The sequence below is a fragment of the Helianthus annuus genome, chromosome 13 (assembly GCF_002127325.2).
Source record: "Helianthus annuus cultivar XRQ/B chromosome 13, HanXRQr2.0-SUNRISE, whole genome shotgun sequence".
Taxonomy (NCBI): Eukaryota; Viridiplantae; Streptophyta; class Magnoliopsida; order Asterales; family Asteraceae; genus Helianthus; species Helianthus annuus.
The window spans coordinates 79,377,896-79,394,024 of NC_035445.2; positions in this window are offsets into that span (position 1 = coordinate 79,377,896).

Sequence of the window (16,129 nt, forward strand, 5' to 3'; positions counted from 1 at the left end):
TCGATCTTCCAAAGGGCCAACATGCAATCAACACGAAGTGGGTTTTCAAGTGCAAAAAAGACGATAAGGGTGTTGTCGTCAAAAACAAAGCACGGTTGGTTGTTCAAGGCTTCAATCAAGAGGAAGGGATTGATTATACAGAAGTTTATGCACCAGTGGCAAGACTGGAAGCCATTCGTCTGTTTCTAGCTTTTGCTGCACACATGCGTTTCAAAGTCTATCAGTTGGATGTGAAAAGCGCGTTCCTTTACGGGAAATTGAATGAAACTGTGTATGTATCCCAACCACCGGGTTTCGAAGCTCCAGGATCTGAGAACAAAGTCTATCTGTTGGACAAAGCTCTCTACGGTCTCCATCAGGCTCCTCGGGCGTGGTACGAGACTTTATCAAGACATCTATTGGAGCACGGGTTCTCGCATGGCGAGATTGACTCTACACTGTTCATATTGAAGAAAGGGGGAGATTTTCTGATCGTGCAAATTTACGTTGATGACATAATTTTTGGTTCTTCAAATGAAGAATTGTGTCATGAGTTCGAGGCGGTGATGAAGTCAAAATTTGAAATGAGCGCGATGGGCGAGTTATCGTTCTTTCTACGTCTTCAAGTGAGTCAAGAAAAAACCAGGACGTATGTGCATCAGACGAAGTATGTCCATGAGATTCTCAAAAAATTTGGATTGGAAAATAGCTTACCCTATGACACGCCTCTCCCGACAAATCACAAGCTTTCACCCGATAAGGAGAAAGATCCTGAAGTGGACCCGACTCTATATCGAGCAATGATAGCTTCGCTAATGTATCTTACTGCTTCACGGCCAGATATTATGTTTTCTGTTTGTTTGTGTGCCAGGTTCCAATCAACTCCGAAAGAGTCTCACATGAAAGCGATCAAGCGTATCTTCAGATATCTGAAAGGGAAACCTAAGCTTGGATTGTGGTATCCAGCTGAAGCTGGTCTGGATTTGCTGGCGTATGCTGACGCAGACTTCGGAGGGTGCCCGGTGAACAGAAAGTCAACCTCTGGCGGCGCACAACTTCTTGGGAACCGTCTTGTCTCTTGGCAATGCAAAAAGCAAGTTGCCATTTCTTTATCCACGTGCAAGGCCGAGTACATTTCTGCATCAAGCTGTTGTGCTCAGGTCTTGTGGATTCAGCAGCAAGGAGGGACTACAGTTTGAATTTTACTCGAACACCTATTCTTGTCGATAACAACTCTGCCATTTCCATAACTAACAATCCAGTTAATCACTCACGCACTAAGCACATAGATGTTAGGCATCACTTCATTCGCGACTGTGCTGAGAAGGGTTTAATATAAGTGGTTAGTGTAGGTCCCCTTGAGTCGTATGGATCTTCACAGAATTGTCAATCGAATCAAGAGTGCGGAATCCTCTTGATCAGAATATAGCAGAAAACGTGTAGGAACAGCAAATCACTTTCAACCGGGTTTCTATTGATTATCAAACAAACGTATTACAATAAATCAAACCCTAATTCGTCCAAGATTATGTCTCTCACGAAATTGCTCTCTCACACAGACTGTTTTGGCTGATTCACCTAAACCCTAAAGCCTAACCTTGTTTATATTGTTGGTGCAGTCATCTGTCGTCTTCGTCTAATGTCGAGTCTGGGTTGCGTTGCGAATCTAATCAAGCATGATGTCATCATATATGATGATGACATCATATTGATGACATCATATATTGCATCATTACATGTCTTTTATTCGAAATTCAAAGACAAAGTATAATATGATTATCATCAAGGAATCAAGTAAACGACAAGAAGCCTTTTATTTTGAAATAGCCATGTGATGATTGGACCAATTGAAGGTCCAATGAAATGTCTTCATTAAAAGGTCCAATAGAAAGGATTGGCTTGGTGGTCCAAGGAGGAGTTTATGTTTGAAGGCTCAATCAATGAAACAGTTCACGTGAAGACAAATCCATAAAGGGAGGTTCGCTGATAAGGAGCATAGAGGTTCACTTTTAGTGTTTTGTGAATGGTTCGCTTTTTTGGTTCTGTCATTGGAGCGAACTGGCATTAGTATAAATAGGATAGTTGTCAATTCATTTGTAACGATTCCAGATTTGATACCGAGGTATTGTCGGTGTTCCTTGTAATTGTAAACGCTGTAAAATTAATATACAAGAGGTTTAAAGTGTGATTCAAGCTGTGTACACGTCCGTTTCTTTGTTTCCGCCTCTGAAACGGATTTGAGCTCTTCCGAACGACTCGTTTAGGTCGCAATCCGATCCTACAATTGGTATCAGAGCATAGGTTGTTGTCATTGTCTGAATTACCACATATAAGGCCCTATCAAAGTCTTTTAAATCAAAATTGTCACCGCCCATTAACTATTTGGCCCAATCCCATCACTTTGTTATCACCGACCCACTAACCTAAAAACAGTCCAATCATCTTTAAAAATCAACATGTTGTGTCGGTCACATTTATGTTTTGTCGTTATTTGATATAATAAGTTGATTTGTTGTTGTTAAACGGCCCAAATCACTCAAAAGGCTCAGTTAATAGTTGGAGTTTAGAGCTGTGTTCATTCAAAGCCCATATTACCTGGTTCATCAGATCAAGTTCATTCATTCAGTGATCTCACTTCAACAACATTGAGACGAGTCTACAAATTTTCGACACGAGTCTTAGATCGATTCAACCGTTACACACGTTCATATTTGTTTCAGTTCGTTTGACTTCAAACTCGGTCAAGGTCGTGAGGTGTAGTGAGGTCATTGGAAAAAGGTCGTTTTGAATTTGTTCCGGGTCATAGCAGTTCGCACAAGTGTGTCAACTTTCAGTTCGCAAAGAATACCAGTTCGAGTACCAGTTCGTTTCTATTCATTGATAAGTCTTTAAACTGATCATTTTGTTTGTGTGATTGACAGGTATTTCCCGAAGTATCATCTGAATTTTGAAACATGGCTGAAGAGTTCTACAATGCGTTCGCGACACCCGTTGCCCCTGTAACCCCTGCTGAAGCGTTGTATAATAAGAATGAGACGGGCACTCATCAAAAACCGCCGAAACTCATGTACATTGAAGATTTTCAAGGTTGGAAGAACCGATTCGAGAACTGGGTTCAAGCTTACAGATTCGACGCATGGTGTTCATTGCTGAAAGATTATGAGAAACCAAAGAATGAACGCGGTTTGGAAAAGGGTTTCAATGATTTTACTGAAGCTGATAAGTTGAAGTACACTAGTGAGAAAATGATGATCAGCATCCTTCAGCAAGCGGTTAAAGAAGACATCTTTGTCTTACTTCAACATAATGGTACAGCTAGATCAATCTGGGAAGCGTTGATTCAGAAATTCAGAGGGAACGCTGATATGATCAAAAACAAGAAGGCATTATTGAAGAAATCGTTTGACATGTTTATTGCATTTGATCATGAAACAACCAAGCAGACTATAGATAGATACTGTCATCTAGTATTGGAAATGGGTAGGTTGGATATCAAGAAAGAGGACGATGAGTGGGTCGACAAACTAGCTGAGGCGTTACCACAGCATAAGTGGGGAACATATTTGATGGTTGTGAAACTTATGAGAAAGTCCGAAAGCATGAATTTGGCTCAGTTTATTCAGAAAATCGAAGAGCAGGAGCTGGATATTCAAAAGACAGCTATCATGACAAATCCAAATGCAAAGCAAGATGTCAGTCTGTACTATCGAGGGAACAAGTTTGAGACCACTCCCAGTCAAAGTCCAAAGATTAGTACTGCGTTCAGTGCGGATGGGTCTGCAAGTCCAAATGCAAGTACTACAACTCAAAGTGGTGGATCTACTTCATCATTCTCAAGCTTTGATCCAAACAGTAACACACCTAGCCCTCAGAAGCAAAATTCTACAAATTTGCAGTGTAATGTGACCTTGAACATTCAGAATGGTCAACATCTTTCTCCTGAGGTGGCAAAGCAACACATGGCATCTCTTGTCGCCATGTTGGAGTCATATGAAAGCTTAATAGCAGGAAGAATTGGTAATCCGATGCTCACAAAAGAAGATTACGACCAAATCGATGCAGAAGAGCTAGAGCTGATGGATGTGAAGTGGTGCTTAGCTAGTGCCTGCAGGAGAGCTGAAAAATTTCAACAGATTACTGGCAGAGACGAGTTCCGTGGAATGGCTACTTCTCCACTTGGTTTTGACAAGTCAAAGGTTACCTGTTTCCGATGTAAAGGAAAAGGTCACTTTAAACGAGAATGTAAGAACCAAGAGTCAACTGGTAGTCAAGAAAAGAGCAATTATTATCAGAAATCAATCTTTCATCAAATCGATCAAAAACCTCAACAAAAGGAACCGCAAACTGCTCATGGGAGAATGATTGAAGAAGCTAATAGGAAAGCTTATTATAGGATAATAGATCAAAGTGATGAGTTTGTTGCACAGGGATTTAGCTGGGACAAGTATATACCTAGTGGAACTAAATCTGATGTTGCACTTGTTACCAGGATTCTGGATCAAAATGAAGATTGTCAGAAAAGGATTCCAATATTTCCAGATCTTGGAAGTGATGTTGATACGGATGATGAGGAAGAGTATCTTAACAAATGTAGAAAAAGCATCGATCCTGACAGTTTTAATTTTTTCTATGCAGATAAAGTTGAGATGCTGAATCAGAAGAAGATTGCTCGATTGCAGAAAGAGCTAGAAGCAGCAAAATTACTCCCTGATGAAAAGGCGAAGACTAAAGCTGTTGAAACAAAAGATGAAGCAATTGCTGAGATTGCACCAGAAAACATTGTTGAAATAGAAAAAGTAGTGGAGAAAATTGTCGAAGTCGAGAAAATAGTCGAAGTAGAAAAGATTGTTGAAATAGAAAAGATTGTCGAAGTCGAAAAACTTGTAGAAGTTGAGAAGATTGTCGAAGTCGAAAAGATAGTTGAAAAGGTGGTTGAAGTTACTAAGCCTTGTGAGAAATGTTCAGAATCTTGCAAAGAGTGTGATGAGAAAGACAAAAAGATTGTCGACTTAGAAAAGATTAAGGAAGATTTACTGTCAGATGTGAAGTATGTGAAAGAGTCATACGACGTATTGAACAGGACAGTTGACAGTTTGAAAAGAGAAAATGCAGAATTTGAAAAAGCAAATGACAAGATGAGTGCAACTTTGATGACAAAGCAAAGTGTCATAAATGATTACATTGAAGATTGTGCTAACTTGAAGAAGGAGTTGGAACTTGAGAGAATCGAGAGAGAAAGGATCAATCGATTGTTGTTGAGTTATACTACTTGTGATTATCTGATTGATCGTGTTTATCCTACTGTCGCAGGTCTTGAAGCTTTCAAGAAGAAAGGAAAAGAAGAGGATACTGGTAAGAAACCAAGTGTCAAGTATAACAGATGTCTGCCTCCTATCTTTGAGAGTTATTCCCCCAGGAAACCAAACGAGGAACAAGTAGACAAGGCTCTAAACATCAAATTAAAGTCTGAAATCACTGATGAATTACCAGACAATATTGATGTTACATTCATAGCGTCTGACACTGATCATGAGTCTGAGTTAGTTAAGAAAGTTGTCGATCAGGTGTTGGGTATGGATGAAGAGTCAAAGTCGGAGTCTAAGTCTGATAGTTCGAGTTCGTCTGAGAAAAGTCCGAGTTCGCCGGTTAAGAGGAGTTACAATAAAGAATTCCTGTTATCAAAATCTAATTTGAATGATGAATCAATCAAAGTAGCATATACGTTGAATGATTCAGACAAATTATATTCTGATGAGGAATTCCCAATAAGAAGTGTCAAAACTGAAATGATCAAACAGGTTTTCAAATTAACAGAAATTAATATTTCTGAAATAAAAGATGTAAATCTTACTGAAAAACCTAAAAAGTACACTTCAAGAGTTCAACAGAGATTGAACAAGAAAAAGGGTTATGATTATGGTTCAGGTTATCGAAAGAAACCAAACCATAAGGGTAATCTCAAAAAGAAAGGTCTTGGTTTCAATTCTTCAGAAAATTATAAAAATCAGAAAACTTATAAACCAAACACAAAATTTATTTCAGGAGGAAGTTCAGAGGATGAACAGAAGAAACCGTTCTGGAAGCAGTCGAATCAAGAGTTTCTTGCTGAAGTAAAGAAGAATGTGAGGAAGTTTGCTTCGAGAGTTGATAGAAGAACCTGTTTCAAATGTCAAAAAGTTGGACACATTGCTTGGAACTGCCAAGAGTCCAATTATTCAAAACAGGGAGTGTCTTCTAACTATGATATGAAAAAGAAATGTGTTGATAAATCGACTTTGGAAGTTGGTGAAACTTCAAAACGTTTTTACAAAAGATAAGTCGATTTGAGTAAACAAAAATGGGTTGTAAAGTCTGAAGGTAATTCTGACAATGAATCTGATTCCATAAAATCAGAGGAGTCATGTGTTGAGAAAAAGATTGATAATTCCGTTCCTGAGTTGAACGAGGAAAATTTTCCGTCATTGTTAAAGGAAAATTTGATGAAGAAAGTTGGAAAGGTTGAGATCTCAAATCAATTCTTTGCTGACAAAGGAGAATTTGATGTTGAGAAGGCTTTCAACAGGAAAGTCAAACATATTTTTGGGAAGATGGTTGATAAGAAGGTAAAGGGTGCTAAAGAATTTTATAAATCAAAATGTTGGTGGGACAGATGTGTTCCAAAGTCACCCAAGGCTGGTGAGGCTTGGGTGGACATTATGTTTGAGTAAAACACCGGACTTGCCGGAGATCCCAAGTTTATATCGTGGATCAGGAATCGGCATCTTTCATATTTTTATAGGAAGTTTTTGAAAGTGTTTGATATTGTTAAAATTTTACAGAGTGAAGGACTATGCCGGAGCTTCCAGGTTGGTAAGCGAGGAGCAGGTAGGCATCTGTCTTCAGGAATTTACTACGGTATTGTCAATCATGCAAATGGTAAAAAAGGTTTGTTTACAAGTGGTTAGAAGATTTGATTGTGCATAACTTGTGCATATGGTAAATCAAGGACATTAATTTGTACTTGCATTTTCCTACAAGTGATTGAGAGACGAGATGATGAACCACATCCCCGAACTTAGTATTGATATACTTACAAGTGGTAAAATCAACCAAACTTATTTTTCGGAAAAATCATTTTGATTAAAACAAACTTAAGTGTTTTGAAATCTAAATGAGAAAGTAGTTTGTTGATAGGGGGAGTTCTGATTGTTTATGCCAAGTGAATGGCGAATTGATGCGATTTGATATCGGTTGTCATGTTTCTGTACAGTTTGTTTTCAATTTTCGTTAATGTGTTTGTATTTTAGGGGGAGTAGAAAATTTTCAGAAAATCCATCAGAAAATCCAAAAACATTAGAAAAATTGAAAAACACAAAAACATGATAAAAACAAAAAATGAGTTTGTTGTGTAAAAGAGGAAATGATAGTACATCAGCGGGCTATCACAACATGCTAAAGATTTGGAAAGTTTAAAAGTGTTAAACAATCTTACTGTGGATATGTCAGTAGATTTTTACACATTTAATAAACTGTGACGAGATATAAACCTAAAACAAACTTGCTTGATTTATGGGAAACTATTCTTGGATATATAGGTAACCCCTGAAATCTCGTTTGAAAGGTTTCTTTTTCTGATATACTAGGTTCTTATACTCTGTGATATATGGGGTATTATCCTGGGACTTCTGCTGAATGGAAGTTCTGACCTAGTCCCTGGATAATACTTGCTGCAAAATGCTTGAAACATAGCATAAAGCCCTCAGCTGATTAGACAATAAAATTGATAATCAGTTGTTGTAGCTAAAAGATCTCCTAAAGGGGACACACCGAAAAGTCGAAGCTGATATCTCTCTGCGTATACGGAAGTATCGACCTGAGATCCCTCAGCCCTCGCATATCCCCTAATTTATATACAGATATCAGTTGTAGTATATTTACCTGTAAATCTGAACATTGAGATCTGGATACGGGAGTATATTCAAGTGGAGTGATACATAATTAAGTTCAAGTCTCTAAGACATTAATATCATATCTCGGATCAGTTGAACTTTGTGTGAAAATTTAAATGGACCAGTATACTGACAATCTAGGTAAATTGTTTAGAACTTAAAATGAAATCAAAGCTTAACGGTGTTGGTGATTTGTCTCATAAGCTGATATGATCTTCTTACACAAACTCACAAAAAATAATGTTTAAAATATTTTTTACTGCATTTTATTTCTCTTATGTCAAAAACTCAAAAAGATTTTCAGTGTGTTTTAGCATAAATTTTTGAAAAAGTCAAAAAGATTTTCGACAACTGGTATTGAAAAGTTGATGTTCAAAATTCCGGGTGCTAAAAATGATGAACAAATGGTTTGGGAGAGTGTGTTGATTTTTGAAAACAAAAATGATATATATCTTCAAGTGGTTCTTCAAATTGTAAAATTATTTTTTGTTTGTGTAATGTCTGCAAGTGACTCATTAGATCTTTACATGTTATCATCGGAAGTTTTATTTTTGGGTAGAGGATGTGCAGGTTTCAAAGAGATAGAGAACCAGGTTCCGATACCTGAAGACTTTGTGATTTCAACATGCCAGACTGCGATCCCAGCATATCGTAAGGGGGAGTCTGAAGACATCCTAGTAGAGATTGTTCGTGGGGAGTCTGTTGATGATGATGAAAAGAGAAGAGAAAGATTTGAGGATGCTTACACTGTGAGATATTTCAGAGAGCGTTCAGACTGATAAAGACTGAAGTCTTTGAAGACTCGACACTTAAGACTCGTCAACATCTGAGGGGCAGTCTGTTGGTGCAGTCATCTGTCGTCTTCGTCTAATGTCGAGTCTGGGTTGCGTTGCGAATCTAATCAAGCATGATGTCATCATATATGATGATGACATCATATTGATGACATCATATATTGCATCATTACATGTCTTTTATTCGAAATTCAAAGACAAAGTATAATATGATTATCATCAAGGAATCAAGTAAACGACAAGAAGCCTTTTATTTTGAAATAGCCATGTGATGATTGGACCAATTGAAGGTCCAATGAAATGTCTTCATTAAAAGGTCCAATAGAAAGGATTGGCTTGGTGGTCCAATGAGGAGTTTATGTTTGAAGGCTCAATCAATGAAACAGTTCACGTGAAGACAAATCCATAAAGGGAGGTTCGCTGATAAGGAGCATAGAGATTCGCTTTTAGTGTTTTGTGAATGGTTCGCTTTTTTGGTTCTGTCACTGGAGCGAACCGGCATTAGTATAAATAGGATAGTTGTCAATTCATTTGTAACGATTCCAGATTTGATACCGAGGTATTGTCGGTGTTCCTTGTAATTGTAAACGCTGTAAAATCAATATACAAGAGGTTTAAAGTGTGATTCAAGCTGTGTACACGTCCGTTTCTTTGTTTCCGCCTCTGAAACGGATTTGAGCTCTTCCGAACGACTCGTTTAGGTCGCAATCTGATCCTACATATATAACACAAGGTTTACAAGTTGGACTAGGGTTTACTACATGGACAAGGCCCAATTCGTCCCCCTAGACCCAATGTGGGTTTTGTTTAGCCCAAACTCTATAATCTCACTAATACAAAGCTAAACCCGCTAACTGTTTATCGTTTAACTAATTACAAGATATCCAAAGACCAAATCTAAGCTGTTGTCACAGAATATGCACCAACAAACTCCCCCTTGACAATAGCTTCATAAAAACTTTGTCTTCAGTCTTCTTGCAATCTTCATGTAGTCTTGCACTGTCTTTGATCTTTGGATAGCTTCAGCTTCAATAGCTTCTGTCAGCAACAGACTCCCCCTAAGCTGATGCATCCAATCACCAAATCTTCAAAACGTTAGCACTTGAGTAAACTCCAGTTCAGCATTTGCACAGCAATCTTCAAACTCTTCAATCTTGTTTGCAATATAGAAAGGAGGTTCTACCATCCATCCAATCAAACTCTCATCTTCTCAGCAACTTCTCAGCAACAAACTGCTTCAATCTGTATACTATAAAACAAACATCTCGAGAAACCATAAGAATTTTTCAACAAGGTTAAATAAATTATTATTTTTCAAGAGATAGTTAAACTGTATCACAGATTAAGCATTTTCCACTTATCACCAACACGCAAAACTTTTTGTTCAACACACAAGAACCTGCATGATTTAAAATTTTGAACTCACTTTCTAACACCGTCTCCCCCTATCAGTAACAATTCCTCCAAGAATAACAGTTTTCCGTACGTTAAGAATTTTAAACAGAAAAAGACACTATTTTTGGATTTTTGTATTTTCTGAAAGCAAGTAAAAACAAAAGAAATAAACACTCTATTTTTGTGAGAATCACTGGTAAGAAGATCATATCAGCACAATCAAACTGTTTCACACAATTAGTTAATTCTTTATTTAATTTTTAGTGAAAAGCAGTTCAAGACGATTACCAGTATGTTTGTCCACTTAAACAAAATGCATGAACATTTCAAGTACCATTACCGTATGATACGTTAAGGTAATTTTAATTACTGATATACTAGTGTGTCCCACTTCAGGATATACCCCCGCGATCAAGGTATGCACAAAGATTCATCGTAGTAGGTGAGTATACTGAATTCATCCGTTTTATTTTTCAACGATAGATAATTGGTGAACAGGTCAGTACTTCCGTACAGCAGAGAGACCAAAATATCTTATCGAGGGCTAAGACAAATACCATTTTTTGGTACGATTTATGCTTTCTGCACTTTTTGAATGACTCTTTATGAGAGCTTCATCATTTTCAAGGTTTTGCCATTTTTAGCTCTTTTAAGATATCCTGGGTGTGTCTAGGTCAGCATGTATCTGGATGCAGCAGAAGGACACCCCTGAGATCCCTGGATGAAATAACAGTATAAAGACCCTAAACTTCAGATTTTGGCAATCTATCAACGCAGGATTTAAGGTCATTAAACCATACACCACTGATGTGTTCCCCACTCATATTCAGTTCGTTTAGGTTTATATCACATTGGTAAGTTGATTATTTCATGCTTTTTGCCTACTGGTACATCGTATGATGAAGCTGCTATCACACTTAAGCAATTTAGGTTCAATTTAAGTGTGACAGTCTAACTTGCTGATGTACTATCATTTCTTCTTTTTCACACAGTGATAACTCATTTTTTATTTTCTATTTTTTTATGTTTTTGATTTTTTAATGTTTTTGTATTTTTGATTTTTAAGAAAAGCAGTAAACTATGTACAAAATTCTTATGAAAAACCAGTTATTCAGGATTCATCATCCCGTTGAGTTCGACTAAATGTTCAAAGCGAGCCCTGTCAAATGCTTTAGTATAAAGATCTGCCAGGTTATCTTCTGTGTCGACTCAGCACTTTGAACTTCAATTTAAAATCATTTAATATATATATATAACAACAATCTCACATCCCCCTTCATGTGCCTGAAGCAGCCACTATTAACTAAGTTAATAATCCTCCTTAGCAGCTCCTGCACACACCAACTAAGAAATTAGTTAGATTGGGGGACCCAAGCCTTAATGGTCTTGGGTCGTCCAAATTCACCAACTACTTGAACATCCATCCAATATCCATTACTCCTAACTGGAGTCTTGGATTTCAGACCTGTTGATGGAATTTGATTTTGATTTCCACTAGGTCTTTGGTCCTGAGGGTTACTATATACATTTGGACTATTTGACCTTTCGAAATTTTGATTTTGAAACCTTGAATTTTGATTCCAAGAAGCATTATTGTTGTAATTTCTAAAGCCATTGTTATAAAAAGTTCGACCACCATTATTTTGGTATCGATTTTGATATTGACCTTGACTTCTGAAATTATTTGAATTATAATTGTTCATTCTAGGTGAACTGCTTCTAGGTCTCTGATATCTGCCTGGTGGAGATCTAGGCTGAAATCTTGGTTGATTTCTTTGAAAACGTGGAACTTGTGGAATTCCTGTTCCAGCCTTATCTACACCAACAGCAACATTCTCTGGTTGCTTAGGAGCAGATTTCTTTGGAGAATTTAAGCCTTTCTCCTTACTATCACCTTTCTTCTCTGGTGATTTCCCTCTTTGTTTGTCACTAATTTGTGCTTCACTGTTTTTGTTAGGACAGCAGCTAGCTACATGTCCTTTGATGTGACACCTGAAGCATGATCTCCTTTTCAAAGACTTCTTAGCTGGAGTCTCTGAGGTAGATCCCTTATCAGATGGTGATGATGCCTTCGAAGAATTTGGTTCAGTTTGCTTGGATTCAGATATTTCTTTGTTTTTATTTTTAGCAAACTCTACATTGGATTCATTTCCAATAACAGTGGTTTCGTTTTTCATATCACTCCCTTGAACAAAATTAATCTTTTTAACAAAAGTTTGATTTTTGCTCTTAGGAGGTGAATTTTTCTTTTTCAAAGGTTCCCTGTTATTGTTCTTCTTAGCATCATCACTCTCAGACCCCTCACTTTGACTTGATGTGGATGCGAAACTACTTGGTGCAGTTGACATAAAGTCTGCTAGCTCATCTTCATCAGGCAGGAAAGAATAGTCATGACTAAGAGGAGGTGGGACTTCATTAAAGCCCTGGAAGCCTATAGTGGTCTTGTCATTACTCTTCTTTAACCCACCCATCATGTGTTTCATAACAAAAGACGAATCTCTGAATTCGCTTAATTTCTGTTCAAGTTCAACAATTTTGAGTTGTGCATCTGACAACTCTTTGAATTTTTCAGAAATCTCTTTTGTTTTATCAGCCATCATTTCGTGAGCTAAGTCTATTACTTGAAGTTTTTCGTTTAATTTGCATGTTAAAGCTTCGATTTCACTTAGATAACCTTTTATCTTCTTCAAGTATAGAGATTCATTTCTTTTAGCAAAAAAGTTTGACTCTTTTATGCTAGACATCTCGCTCACCAGACTTTGGTTTTGTGTTGACAACCTGTCAACCTCACCCTGTAATTCACGACACCTCAAACACACAGAATTAGATTGTACCTCTTTCTCATGAACTTCTGTAGTTTGATCATCAATAACCTGTTCAGCTTCACTCTCTTTCTCTACTTCAGCATCCACTTTTGGTTCAGCATTTTTCACTTCAGATTCAGCATCACTCACAGTAGTTTCAGCATCATCAACTGGCACTATCTCTGCCATGAATGCCTGAGTGGCATATTCATTTCCCTGATATCGCTTTTGTAATGCATCCCACATATCCTTTGAATTAGTGTACTTATTAAAGATATGCTTGATGCCATCTGGTAAGGACATCTTGATAGCAGCTAAGGCTCTCTTTTCAGCCTCATACATCCTTTTATCATCCACTTGCACGTTTACATAGTCTGTTCTACGTGGTCTGCCCTCATAATTGTGTGTTGGGTTTGTGTACCCATCTACAATACAGATCCACATACGTGCATCCTGAGATTCAATGAAGGATTGGAAGCTGTCCTTCCATGTAAGATAATTCTCTACCTTCATCATCTTAGGTGCATTCAAATTGGTCATGTTCGACATTTTAAACGTTGCAGACTAAGAAAACCGTATAAAATATCTCCGAAAACAGTGGTTACCAAATTACACCGTTAGAATCGACTCGAAAAGACGAATCCAATGATATATAATGTCAAAAACCGAATTTGGGATTTTCCAGAGTTTTTTTTCTTAAAAATGTAAGGATTTCAAAGGTGCAAACGGTTTTGTCTAACGAGCTACAGATCACTTTCTATTCACGAAAACATTAATTTTTCCTTACGCTTGCCAAAAAATCTTCCACCACTTTAAATAAGCTATTAATTTCGCTGGTTATTTTGCTGATCTGGTTAAATTCGCTGGTTATTTTGCTGAACTGGTTAAATTCGCTGGTTATTTCGCTGAACTGGTTAATTTTGCTGTCTAATTTCGCCGAAAACCGTAATAATTTCGCTAAGGAAAATTATACGGTTACCAAAGTCGCCTTTGGATTTTAATTTCGCCGATATGTTCGCTGGTCTATTAATTTCGCAGGTCCAACTAATTTCGCTGGTCAGTAACTTTGGAAATTCAATCTTTTTGAAAATTTTGTTGATTCTATCTCTTCTCCAACACAAATCTGCAAAATCAAACAACCTAATCAGCACAATATTTTCGAAAAATATGAAGAACTGATCGAAAAACACGAAGAACACGAAGAACAGTCTTCAATTCTTCAAGTCTATCAACCGAAAACTTTTCCAGAATCAGCAAAATCTTTCCAGAAATCCTGCAAAATACCAAAACAAACAAACCAGAAGATCAAAACAGCCAAATATTTCGAAATTTTTTTGCCAAACCAACACAGAATTTTGAAAACCCTAATTTTTAGGTTTCACAGATTTCGAAAATTCTTCCTGTTTCTGCAGAACACAATTCTGAACCGAGCCTTCAAGAGCCTAACGCTCTGATACCAATTGTAGGTCCCCTTGAGTCGTATGGATCTTCACAGAATTGTTAATCGAATCAAGAGTGCGGAATCCTCTTGATCAGAATATAGCAGAAAACGTGTAGGAACAGCAAATCACTTTCAATCGGGTTTCTATTGATTATCAAACAAGCGTATTACAATCAATCAAACCCTAATTCGTCCAAGACTATGTCTCTCACGAAATTGCTCTCTCACACGGACTGTTTTGGCTGATTCACCTAAACCCTAAAGCCTAACCTTGTTTATATAACACAAGGTTTACAAGTTGGACTAGGGTTTACTACATGGACAAGGCCCAATTCGTCCCCCTAGACCCAATGTGGGTTTTGTTTAGCCCAAACTCTATAATCTCACTAATACAAAGCTAAACCCGCTAACTGTTTATCGTTTAACTAATTACAAGATATCCAAAGACCAAATCTAAGCTGTTGTCACAGAATATGCACCAACAGTTAGGGTAGACACCTTGGATAATCTTGCTGACCTGTTTACAAAGACATTCGATCGGGCTAGATTTGAAAATCTGGTCCGAATGATCGGCATGATCAACCCCGAGTAAATTGCTTTTCAAAACTCGCATAGAAACTTTATTTTATGTTTACTGTACAGTTCTTACCGCTTTCCAAAAATTGAAAAACTCCAAAAATATTTTACTTAGTTGTAGGATAAATTTTACGAAAAATACAAAAACATTTGAAAAATATAAAATGAAGTCGTGTTGAGATATAAGGGAAATGATAGTACATCGGTTAGTCGTATCTGGTGCAGGATTATAGTAATATATAAAATTAACCGTTAACTGTGACAGCTTCATTATACGTTGCTTCGGTAGGTTTTACGCGTAAATAAGAACCTGTTTTTGGTATATAAACATAATGAACTGCGTAACTTGTGTGGTACATCTCTCGGATATATGGTCTTGGTACCGTAATTTCGTTTGATAAGTTGCCAAACTTCTGAGATACTAGGTCTTTATGTTTGTTAAATCTCTGGGGTATTATACTTAGTCTTCTGATATTGCATGAGCAATGGCCTAGACCTCGTATAATGCTTTGCTAATCGCTTCGTTTGTGGGCAAACCCTCTTGGTGGATTTCTTTTCTGCCACAACAATCATCACCGGATGATCTACTCAAAATTGTCATCACCGGATGTACAATCTGCAATTCTATGCTACCACCGGGTTCATAGCAAAAAAAAATGCAGAAAAAGATACTAAACGATGGTACACCACCTTTAAAGTCGAGCCTTCATCTCTTTGTCTGTGCGGTGACACTAACCTGAGCTCTTAAGGCATCGCATTTTAGCCGGATACAGAGATTTTTCAGATATACTCACCCGTAAGATGTAATGTTTGGTAGCCTTGATACGGGAGTATATTCTGAGGTGGGTAAACATAGTTACAATCAGTTATTAACACACTTAATCTCATATCTCGAAAACAGTGCTCGAAAGCGTGCTAAAGCTTAAGTGGACCACAATGTCGTTGAACGTCTTGAACTGTCAATATCATTCTAAAAGCTTAAACTGAAATTCTATGCTTCTTGTGTTGGATATTGACAGAAAAACCGATATGATCCCTTTGCTCCGATTTCACAAAAAGATAATTAGTGTAAATACGTTCGTAGGTTTAACCTCTTTTTCAGTCAAAAATTGAAAAGCAACAAAAAGACTTGGCTTTCTTGTTTCTATGTGCGAGTTATCATTCTGAAAATTCTCTAAGGGTTGTGAATATTCTTTAATAATGTGTTAAACA